The sequence below is a fragment of the Zeugodacus cucurbitae genome, chromosome 5 (genome assembly GCF_028554725.1).
Source record: "Zeugodacus cucurbitae isolate PBARC_wt_2022May chromosome 5, idZeuCucr1.2, whole genome shotgun sequence".
Taxonomy (NCBI): Eukaryota; Metazoa; Arthropoda; class Insecta; order Diptera; family Tephritidae; genus Zeugodacus; species Zeugodacus cucurbitae.
Genome location: NC_071670.1, coordinates 49,914,487 through 49,927,292, shown reverse-complemented (window position 1 = coordinate 49,927,292; position 12,806 = coordinate 49,914,487). Strand labels below are relative to the sequence as shown.

Here is a 12,806-nt window from a genome sequence, read left to right as displayed (position 1 = left end):
ATTTTGAAGGATACATTTTTAGAATTTGAAAGAGAATCACATATATGAAGCCATTGGAGAAAATATTGCTCATATACAACTGACATTATATAATAAACAAATATATAAACATTTTTCATTTTCCCTAACCCACTAATCCCATGTTTGCACTTTGTTTCGAGACAAAAACTAGAAACAAAGAAACAAAAACCAATAACAATATGAATTTTTCGCACGCAAGAATGTATTATTGCCAATTCGTTACATGACAGCGCTTTCCGCGTGTGTGACTATTAGCATACATAATTTTGTATTTTCACGCTCATAAAATGCGAAGAACTCTTCTTCAACTGCATGCATTTGCATGGTGTCTTCAATAAATTCGTCAACTTGCACTTTGCAACGCATGTCTAAATGTGCTAATGTGTGTTCAGAGACGATTTGCAACGCGCCCAAAACGAAGACGTGGAAAATATGACAGTTAACTGTTGTCAGCTGTCAAGTGCGAGTCGATGTTGACAGTTGATATTTTGCGAATATAGTTGTAGGTAATTATGGTTGTTTTGGAGAAGTTAGTAAGTAGAATTGAAATACAAAATAGCTATGGAAATGAATAACACTAGTTTACAGTGGAAATTTATCTGTTTAAATATTATGGAATTCCTCTGGAGTATAATCCGATTTCTAGTTCTAAGATAAGATTTTCTTCTGAAGCATGAAAAATGAATATTTCCTGATTTCTTTTGATCTAGGGAGTCTTCTAAAATATATCCGATCCCATGTTTGATTTGCTCCAGACTATTGAAATTTCCAAACTGTACTAGTTTGACCCGATTTATGGTTCCAAAGTGCTTTAGTTTTGCGGCAAAAATATTTAAGGTTCTATATAGTCTAAATGCATCTAACACCATTGTAGAGAATAAACGTGTATACTTATTCCCTTGGATTTGTTTGCTTTGTTACTTCATTATTGTCATGAATGGTTTTGTTGGAGCGTCTGTCAGCTGTCATCTGCGGAAAGCTGTCAACGGATGGAGTGTTGATGAATACATTTTAATTTCAGAGGGCCGACACTATTTGTGCGAGTGACTAACTCACTATTTGACAGTCTCTTTTGTCGCCAATTTTGCAGCGTCTCTTCTAGTATTACGACATATTCAACATGTCAACATGACACAGCAACAAACACCACGCGAAAGCATAATTATAAAAAAATATTCCTCTTTTATAATCACATAAAAGTTCGAAAAATGTGTTCTAACCACAAACTTAATGAAAAGGTAATGAGATATTCATTGTTTGTATATACCACAGCGCATGCACCACCGACAGCAGCACATCAAATGGGTCAAAGCATAGCTCAACCCACGAAATATGGTGCGGTTGTATTGTTCTGCGGTTGCATTCAAGATTTTGTTAAAGAGTTGTGTTGATTATTTTTTTGGTTGACTGTTAATTGGGTAAGGCATAAATAATTTTGATGACCGTAGTGTTGATGTTTTTAGGGTTGTTCTACAATGTTTTGTTCTTGCAACGCTTCCACATACTTTACACCTTGTTTTTTCCAGCATTTTTAACGTTGTTTTGATATACACTCTTGCTTAGATTTTCTTGTTAACTTTCATCGATCGCTGCCTTTCGGCTGTTGATTGATCACAATGGCTTGGCTTGACCTATGTTAATCCTATAAATCTGGTAATGCTTGTTAACCATGTGACGTGTTATTTCCGTTTGCTGTATGTGGGGCAATTATTTTTCATGACTTTACGATTGCATTTATGTAATATGAATGGTGTTCATTTGGTTACACAGTGAGAAAATGTGGGGTTTATTGGATTAGACATACAAATATTGTTCGGAGTTGAGTTCTGAGTTTGAAGAAGCTTCTTCTATAGGTATTTTATTAGAACTGGTTTATTTTCTGAAGTATATTTTGGAGACCCTTATGCATTTTTACTGATCCAATGATCTTCGCGATCGCATAAAGTCAAGTTCCATGAACTGCGTTCTGCTCATTTACTTCTCAAAATGGGAAACTTTCGTTGATGATATTGATTCCAAAGATCTTGTTTGATATTCAGAAATTCGTGTCCCTATTCATATTCACCAATCTGTCGAGAGAACTATTTGTACTATCACAACTGACTTTGTTCATGTTGTTCCATAAGGTTCTCAGAGAGTCAAGCCAGAGTTTAGTGTTATAACAGTATTAATTCAGAAGAAGACAGATACTCGGTCATTTAAATAATGTTATACTGGAACCTGATGCGAAGCACTAACCTCTATCTCATTTTGACAAAATTGTTTAGCGTCAGCTAAATTCTGATATTTTCATATTCTAAAGTAGATCATTGGAATGCGATAAATTACTTAGTAGAACACTGTATCGCTAATGATTTGTTGTTGTAACAGCGAAAAGATTTTTTTAATCCGATTCCGGGACATATTTATCTAACCTAAATTTCTTTCAGTGTAAACATTTTCATTTGCAACACTGCATTCCGCTCCTTGTTGTCTGCTAAATGGATCTACGCTTTGTTTGGGGACGCCCACGCTACTGTTATGATTTCTTATTATTACTTTTTATTGTCTCTACGTCGTATTTATTATAATTTCCAATCAATGATATGATACGAGGCATATGGGCACGTTTAGCGTTCTTTATGTATTCATTCATAGCCATTGATAGATATCAAGTTAGATAGGCGGTTAGATAGAGGGGCTTGTCGGTATGTTGACGTTGTCAATCGGGGGTAAATCAATCATTTACGTTCATTTGCATGACCACATGCAGCAACAGCTCGCTCAGGTGGCGAGCGAGTGCATGAGCAGTGCAATGCGAGTGACAGCTGAGCAGCTGAGTGCATAGTAAAAGTTGGAGAAAAATTAAAAATAAAAATGAAATTGCAGTGAGACTCGCGTGGGTGCGAACAATTGTGTTTATATAAAATTATTTCTAAGAATATTCATATGAAATCTGTGCTGTATGCTAATTAAACCAAGCCTTTTTATGCACTTCTGACACACTGATTAATTTGTAATATTAATTTTGTATTATTTTCTTCTATTTGCAGGTATGTACATATTGACCGATTTTTTTAAGGTGTAACACTGGATTATGTTTGAAATTATAAATACATATATATTTTTGTGTTAGCATAACTAAGCATATAATTCTAGGAACTTGAGTGAGTACTTTTAGCTATAAGAATTGTATTATATCTTACTATAAGATACTCCCCACCCACTCCAACGATTGCAACTCCCCCCTCTCATGCTCGAACTGCTAACACCCACCCATTAAAAGTTTTCTACCACACTCAGCCAGTCTGCATCTCTTTTGAAAAATGTGTTAAATGTCAAAATTTGACATAAATGCGTTTCCTCATGTGAGTTCTGCACTGAAATTGTTGCTGCTTTGCTTTTACTTCTGCAATTATTCACATCAACTACACCCATAACTCTTTCAGTTAAGCGTTTTTTGTAATCATTATTTTTTTCACTTTAAATTACCATTATTTTTTGTTTTTGCTATGCTTTCGTTGTTGAGTTTGCCAATATTCATCATTCTTCCAAAAGTACTCTCTGCTTATAGCAAGTCTGCCTTCAGCTGCTTGTGCATTTCCTCATTGCCTCAGCGTTTATGCCCGCAATCATTCGTACGCACATCATTTAAGCGGTTGCATGCCTCATTGTGGATAAACAATGCGCGTCTTTGATGGATGGAAGGATGTAGAATTGGCATTAGAATGGCATGGTTGGTTGTGTAGAATGCAAAAAAAAATAAAGTTTTTCATTTAATTTAAAGATGAAAAATAGAGCGGAAATTTGTTTTTTTACAATGTGAATACTCAGCTTTTTTCTAAAAATAATAAATAAAAAAAAAAAAGAAAAAATAATTTTTAATTGAAAAAAAAAGAAAAATTAAATTGGAAAAAAAAATATTTTTTATTAAATTGTTTTTTATTTTTTTTTTAACGAAAAAAAATTTAAATTGAAAAAAAATTAAATTGGAAAAAAATTTTGTATTTTTTATTAAATTGTTTGATATTTTAAATTTTTTATCTATTGTTTTTGGAAAAAAAAACAATTTACATATTTTTTAATTATTTACTACGATTATTTTTTTTAACAATTTCGTGCGACAATTTCAGTCAACCCTAATTTTTTTTGGGCATTCCTAAATTTTCTTTATTTCTTCTTTCAATATCTGTGGTATATTCTTAAAAAAAATTGTGTATGAATTTTAAATCGAACGAGAAATCGTGCTCCTTTTTATCTTTCTTACGAGACATATGGATCTGTGCATATCAATATTTATTTCATAATCAACAAGCTATTTTACTCTTAAAAGAAGGCTCTATAAGAATTACCATAGCTTGCAATTCAAAACTAGACACTTTTTCCATTAAAAAAATAAAAAGAAGACTTTCTTACCTTCACAACTGCCTATAAAGCCATAAATAAGTTCTAAATTGTCCTTCTCCAGTAGTGTAGTATAGTTTTAGAAGTCGATTCTGAATTTCATATGCTACTATTTTTCATAAAAGCTTTTGATTTGCTCGAGAATATACAATTTTTATTTCTCACATTTGCTTTTATTGTTTTCGGCAACATTTTATATAAATTCAAAAATGTATTAAAATAATAAATTAAAAAAAAAAATAAATTAAAAAAATAAAACAAAAAATTGACTGCCCCGGGTGAGGCTCGAACTCACGACCTTAAGATTATGAGACTTACGCGCTGCCTACTGCGCCACCGAGGCTGATTGGAAGCGTTGTGCGAAAATCGTCACCTCTTATTACGCTCAAAGTAAATGCTATTAGAATTTAAAAAATCATATAAGGAAGGAACAACAAATAAATATTTAAAATTCTAGTCGTGATTGATAGTCAAGTTATAATTTTAAAACGAAAAAGTATGTATAAGTAAAACAACAATAATGAGTAGAAAAAAAAACAATAATAATATCTGCGTTATTATTAGATCAAAGTTATTATTAGCTAAAAGTGATTTACTAAGGATTTAAGTATTTTTTTAGGCAATAAATGAACTTACTACAGATTTTAGGGATTTCTTTATACCACATTCTAAAGAATCAGCTAAATATATTCAATATTTTTTCTATAAAAAACCATTGAAGATATTCTATATTCCTTCTAAAATTGTTTACCTTACCCCAATTAAAACTAATAAATCGCATTATTATGCAACAAAATTCTACACACTTACGCCTAAAATAGCATCAATATTAACCAACATCACGTGCTTTTTTTTTGTCACATACGCCTAACCATTAGTCAAGCGAAAGGAAATTAGCACTTTATAGCAATTCATCAGCGCCAACCTAAATTAAGCTAGTGAACGCACTAACTCATTAGTCTCCAGTTAATAGAATTTCTTGTCATGCGTTAAGCACTGACAGTGACACGTTTTTATTAATCGATCGCAGCAGCATTTTCATCGTTAATTATAGGTTAGGAAAAATAATCGCACATTGACGCTCTAATATCAAGCGCCTCGACTAGCTAAAGCTAGTTCTAGTTGCTGATCGTGGCTCACCTCCTTACACGCATGCCTCGAATGACGAGTTTGTGAGTTTTAATTAACACAAAGTTAGTATGTAGCCGTGTTTAAAATGGATACGCATGCCGCCGATCAACGGTGCGTAGACGGTTGAAAGTGATCTTCGACGATCAACGCTCTCAGCTGTATAGGTACGAAGATCATATTCAATATTTATATGCATGGCTGCCATGTTCATTGATATAGGCTTAATTAATTGACTGAGCACAGAGAGACAGGTTCGCATATCCATTGACCAGTGATCGCTACTACCGATCGTGGTGAGTTACGGTTGCTTCAAAAAAAAGAGGTCTCAACCGTTTGTTGCAACAGAAAGCGGCTGACTTTGGTTGTTGCGGCGTGTAATTATGAAAGTGAAACGTAAAAATTAAACTAAAAAAATTGTGTTTTTGTACTACTAAGATGACAAAACATTTTACTCAACCAATTCTGCTGATCTCACTCATTGTCACTTGAGTAAATGTCAGCAAAGCGTTGGAAATTAATTTTAGTAAAAACCGTGTCACACACACCTTCTTACATTACTCATTTTTTTCTGCTTTTCTATTCACTTTATTTCGTTTTTCCTGTGTAATTTGTCAACTTACTCAGCAAAAGTATGCGTCGCCGGCATTTTTCTGCACTTTAGTGTATCAAAAGCTATCTTGGCACTCGTAAACTCGTTATTTTTTACAATTTATGTTTTTTTCTTCCTCTTTTTAGTGCTTTGTTGCATTCATTAACGTCTAGTGTGCTGTATTAAGTTTTATTGCAGTCGCAGTTGTTATTCCTCATACCTGATACAAGCATATGTTTGCTCATATATATATGTATTTTTTAATGCAAATAGGAAGTGTAAAATGAGTAAAACATTTAACTCATTTGCGCAAATTGTTGATAATGTTTGCAATGTGTGTGTTTTGCGACAGTTTTTACGTTTTCATTTTAACCTAGCACGATTATAGCTTTTTCAATGTTAAATGCATTTAACTTTTATTATTAATAATTTTGCGGTGAGGAATTTAAAATATTCCATGCTTAATTGCGTAATTGCTGTAGCCTTCGCATGAGGAATGTTAAACAATTTGGAAGTATTGTACTATCTCATATTGCTTGAAATGAGTGGTCAGGTATCTATTTTTGAAACAGAGTAGGGTGAATCAAGTCCTTTCTGTATGATTTTAATAAAATTATATTATTTTTTTAATAAATTAAATACCATATTTATATACATTTAATTTAAAGGTGAAATATTATAAAGTATAACTATAATACAAAAGCCCATGTTTATTACATACCTTGGATAAGTAGATGATATATAAAATAATATATGATATATGTATAAATAAATCATTGTGGTCTCAGTATGTCGTAGCTAGGGTTTTTTGATTCTTGAACATAAAACCCCAATAGCTTACAACAATTTATTTTTTGATAGATCGCGGTTTAAGTTCATAAACTCGAGCAATATATGTATATATAAATACGCTCTTCAGTATGTTTCAAACAACCTACTACATGATTTTTAAGCTAACTTCGTTCCGTATTTTTGATTTTTAGCTTTTCAACGATTCTCATGTTCGAACAGCACGATTTCTAGTAAAAAATCTTTAATATTTTCTAGTAAAATCTTTAAGCAGCATCCGATTATTTTTATTAATCTGCAGCCTTGTTAGTGTTCTAGATCAAGATAGTTTCTTAGATAATTTTCTACTGAAAGTTAATGATAAGCTATTTCTCCATAGTTTTCGCCAACTATGATAGAAAATGACAGCTTGATTGCGGTCCTGGGTCTAATTGTGCGATGATTTAGTGCCATAAACTCGAGTTTATTGATAATTTTCGTAATTATAAGTTTATAGAACAATCCTTTTACAACTGTTGGACGCGTGGTATATTACAAAATATCTAATACATAAAGGAGTGGAAATCCAGAAGTTCCATGTCCATACATGGAGAACATAGAACATTTTGCATAAATATGAAACCTTAAACTCAGCTTTTAGTGTCCCGGCCCGGCAGGTGTTTATTTGAAAATATTTATATAATATTAGGAAGGTATATCCGAATATTTCTACAATGAATTATTTGGACTTGAAAATATTATCAGTTAAATGCCGAGTTTTAAAATACCTTGGATTCTATGTAATTTTATCCTTTATAAAATAGCATCATTAAAATATGAAACGAATTTCAGAAGCCTGGAATAATATAAGGCCAATATTGGTTTATTAATTATTATTATGTGGTTTAAAATCATTATAATTTTTCCTTTTTCTCTTAAATATTTCTTCATTTATTGGATCTGCTTGTTTCAAGTCAATCAATCTATACAAAACTAGACAAGCTTAAGAATGTGGTTAAGCTGTTCTAGTAGATCTTTTTTGATTGCTGGAAAGGCATTAGCCAATAGTCTTGAATGTTCACAGAATTTAGATATATATTTCACTCTGCTTGCCTCTATCTCCTTCTTTACCATATGGATATCAAGATCTGTAAAGAAACAGATTAAATTTTCTGCACTTCACTTCATGGAAATTTTTTTCTCGCACTCGCTATATGTTTTCGCCACGTGAGCCTTCTACCCTGGTGAATGCCTAGATAACTTGCTTCATTCGCTTTGGGTACTTAATATTACCAACAATTTTAACTAACAATTTTCCTAATTTAAAGGAATTTATTTTCTAATTTGAATTAAAAATATTTTATTTTTCACTAAATATATATTTTTTTCATGTATAAAAATTTTATTAAATGTTTTATGGTACCAAATTTAAGCCTTTGAAATTTTTTGTGTTATTATATAATATTTTACACGAAATCGAAAGCACGAAAAATCGTTCCCACGATAATTTCAATATTAATACTCGTACATTAAAAAAATAGTCAATTGTTGCAGCGTCACTTCCTGCGCTCCACTGCGCAATCGCAACTGCCGCGCTTCACACACACTTTGTCTGTAGCTGACAGTCTCTGAATGTATATTCTTTTTTCAAAGCCTGCATACCGCATACGATAGCCAATTCAATGCACATTTAATGAACTCCTTTTATGTAAAATTTTATGAAAAAACAATACAATCTGCCGCAGCATCGATAGTCTTTTAAAGCCAATAACAACAACAACAGCAAATCTCTAAATAAAATTATAAACTCCACTACTGTCAATTTTCACACTATCAAAGCGGTGGCATCGCCAGTACCACAGCTACCAAACCAAAAATGGCCAACCGTATGTGGCAAAGGCCAAAAACAACAGCCAAACAAAAAAGGGGTGAATAAAGGTGGAACAAAGAGGGGTATGCATGAAAAAAAAAATATTTGCATTTTCGCGCATGCAAATAAATAAAGATTTCCATTTTTCGTCTGTCAGTTGCGAGTTGCGCAGCGCTGTCTGTTGGCTGCCAATATAATTGGACAAGATGTCGAAGTTGGCAAAGTTAACATTTTCTGCGGCACACACATACTTGCATACCCGCTCTCATGGCGGGGTACCTGGGGTGGCAGCAACAGTTTCTAACTGCCAAAACAATAACCGAATAGCTGGCGAAAAAAGCGCACTTGAAGCAGTTAAGAAGTAAAACAAATAAATAAATGCAGGTCTCGTATATCTAACAGGCAGACGGCACAATAGAAGCGGCAGCTGCACTCGTACATTACTGCGGCGCGTATATATTACTGCAAAGAGTTTAGGTTGAGGCAGACGGCCCACTTGGGTGCCTCACTGCAGCGGCCCCAGCATTCAAAGTAGTTGCCAATGTCTTGCCACCGCCGATTGCATGCTAAATACTTTCGAGCATTTTGCATGCCACAATGTTGCCGCGCTGCGTCGCAGTCGGCAATTCGTGAGACAGCGGGCGGCTATCATTGGAGGGCATCACCGCCTCCAACGCTGTTGGGCTGCTTAGCGTTAAAGGCACGCTGAGTGAAGGCATCAGCAGCAGCCTCAGCCTCGCGAACGTTCAGTGTCAATATCAAGTTGGCGTGCAGAGCGGCCGCTTGAGTAGCTGCGCAGCTGCGGAAGCACAAGTCACAATTGAGGTTATCATGCAGTGCAAAGAAAAAAAAAAAACAAAATTTTATAGTAAATATGCAGCAAAATATCGCTTATAAATATTTAATTTCTTAAGCGTTTTTATATTTTTGATGTGCGATCAGTTTTCATATTCAAAAAAATAAAAATTAAATGAAGCGAATGTATAAAATTATTCATAGAGTTTGTGATTTACAATAACGGTAATTGCCAATATTAGTTAGATGCACGTCGGTGATAGGCAAATGTGATGATATGTATGTATGTCATGGTGAGCTTTGAAGTGAGAACAAAGGAAAAAGTTATGAATATTAGCATAATTATTTTGTAGGCTGAAAGTATATGATATGGGGACCTTTTATGAAAGGAGAATATCTGATGAACAGCTATTTAGACTCCAGATCGTCCCAGTGCAATTCAGCGTCAAAAGAACATCAGTCGATCGTAGATTAATGTTTTACGTACCATTGCCGTAGGGTTCTTTTATCACGAGGAAGAGCTTTATGTCTGCCATAAACATTACAATCGATATCTTCTGTTTATTTTGTGCTATTGCCTTCATCATTTACCTTATTTTTCTATTTTTCGAGCGAGTTTTCACGCTGAAATCGGAATCTTAACTAGCAAACTTACATTTTGCATATTGAAAGCTTATAAGCTTTCCCCTTAGAGCTTTCACTACATCTCACTATTTTCCTTTCGCTTTCTCTCACTCTCTTTCTAGGTGCTGCTCAACAGTGAGTTCTATAAAAAGTAGCTTTATAACCAATATACAGTTAGTAGTAATATTCATATACGACGGAAAAGTGCTCGAAAATTCTAGTTTTATAATATTTTCTATATTTTACAACCGAAGCTTTTATTTACTATTTAAAAAACCATAAAAAACTATGTCCATGCCTACTTTTAAAGTACTGTTTGACTATTTTGATATTTGAGATCCTAAATCATAAAATAGAAATCGCACACTCGCTACTAATGCGAAATAAATGACTTACAAAGCTTCAACGAATAATATTGATTGTGACACACCCACAACTAACTATGCACCTACGCTGTGGTAACGGTCAGCGGTCAAATGAGTTAAAATGTCCATATGTTATACTTGTTGTTGCATCTTTAGTAATAATAGTGTATGACATAACAGTAAGGAAGCTAGTAAGTTTGTAACGATAGTTTACATACATAACTGTTTGTTGAATTTTTACTTCGTTTTTCTTTATTTTAGTAGAAAGCTTGATTTTCTTTATCGATAAAGCAAGGATTGGAACTGAACGTTTAAAATTTTGTGTTATCAGGCTTTATTGTCGATAAAAATATCCAAAAAGCTTGTCAAATCTTACACCAAAACAGCACTGTTATAATTAGGAAGATGGCTAAAGCTTTTATGAAGCGTGTTAATAGATTCTTCTTCTTGTTGACTAGCGTAGACACCGCTTACGCAGTTATAGCCGAGTCCAGAACAGCGTGCCACGCGTCTCTCCTTATGGCAGTTTGGCGCCAATTGGTTATACCAAGTGAAGCCAGACCCCTCTCCACCTGTGTTGGGTTTATATATTGAATATGAATTGCATTCCCAGAAGACTCGCACTAAAATCGCTGAAGTTTTTACAAAAAGATTCTTTAACAGAGATCTGAATAGAGACGGTTTTCAAGAAAACTGAAGGAAAAAGTATTAGGCCGCCAACTTATTTGTCAGATTTCACTCGCTGTGATTTTCAACTGTTCTCGAACCTCAAATATTTCTTCCGATTCCAGACCTGTAACCAGTTTATGACAAATTGCATTAAGGGAAAGAAAAGTTCACTCATTCTTCCCTCTCGATCTACTCAATATGATATTAGGAAAAGAGCTTAGTAGATTATTCTTTATAACTTTTTATTACTTTTCATAGAAGAAGTCTCAGAATCTTAGCCACTTCACTAGTTACAACTAGGATTAATGGTATTTTGATACAATCATCACCGCCATTAACTTTTATTCACCACATAAGCCCACATTCAGCTTTCAACATCCCTTCAGTGGCACCTACGGCGCAGTATCAAAGTCGAAGGTACATTCGCGTGAATTTTGATAAGCTTCGACGCGCATACGACTACACGAATTGTCACAGTTAAACGAAGCTAAAATTGAGAAAAAAAAAATAGGCGAAAAGCGATAAGTGCAAAAGCATTGGTGGCATGCTGCTGACGCCCACATTTAATGCATGTTGCACACATGGCTTTTGTGCATATAAAAACCACAGTTGAATGGAGGGCCATGCCAACTAAACGATTGGGCGGCAGCACCACACTGTCTGCCACAACGACATGGAGTTGAAGTTGGTGGCGAGAACGTAGCAAAATGTATAAATAAAATAGTGAACTTTGAAAGCAGTCACATTCGCTATTGTAGGGAAGGCGCGATAAGCACGGACGCTGCAGTTGCAACGCCAAGCCAACAAATGTGCATAAATAAAAATAAATTTAATTTCCGCGCTTGTGTTTCTATAACGCTGAATGCACCCACATATAATTTACACCAGTCAGACCTACATACATACATATATTGCTATTTATCAGCGCTATACAAATTTGCACTGACTCAGCCATATACATACATATACATATGTATGTGTACCTTTTGTGCTTGTATATTTGCTTGTAGATAATTTCATTGTGGCGACATCGCACGCTGTGCCACACCAGGAAGCCATCGCTTGTCACCAATATCGCACATGCATGCCTGTGTGTCCCTGAAATGCCTTTACACTGCGAGAAAATAAATGTGTTGCTGCCGCTGCTGTAGTATGTGGGCTGCCCTAAAAAAGCGTTATGTACGCCGCACAGTAGGCTATTTTACTCCAACAATCGCATCTTTCTTCATTTCCTTTTTTCTTCTCTCATTAAATTTATTGCATTTACGTTTGACACAATTTTGTTGCGGTTGTGCGGTTGCAGCCACACAGGCTTTTACCTCAGGCGGCAACAATTTGCAAATGCGGGCGTTGAGTGGCAACATAAGCTATATAAACTATACATATATATATGTTTGTATATCAGCTTGTGTTTGAGAAAATATTTTTCGCACCGCGGGGGCGTCAACGCATAATGGGCGATTTGATATCGAGACAACTGTTAATGGCGGTGGAGCAAGGCGTGTTTGTTGCTTGGTTAGGCCAGCAGCTGCGCTAAATGATTATGGGAGAGAAAACGCGAAATGTGATATTTTTTTGAAAAAGCAAATTG

At 34.4% G+C, this 12,806-nt stretch overlaps 1 protein-coding gene and 1 non-coding gene across 3 annotated transcripts in view; one reads left to right on the top strand and one right to left on the bottom strand.

The window, feature by feature from the left end:
- Nucleotides 1-12,806, top strand: part of LOC105212263 (integrin alpha-PS1) — a 169,146-nt gene that overhangs the window by 51,728 nt on the left and 104,612 nt on the right. The gene's annotated exons all lie outside the window — the stretch shown is intronic.
- Trnam-cau (transfer RNA methionine (anticodon CAU)) lies at nucleotides 4,675-4,747 on the bottom strand. Its single transcript has one exon. It is a non-coding gene; the product is annotated as a tRNA-Met (tRNA).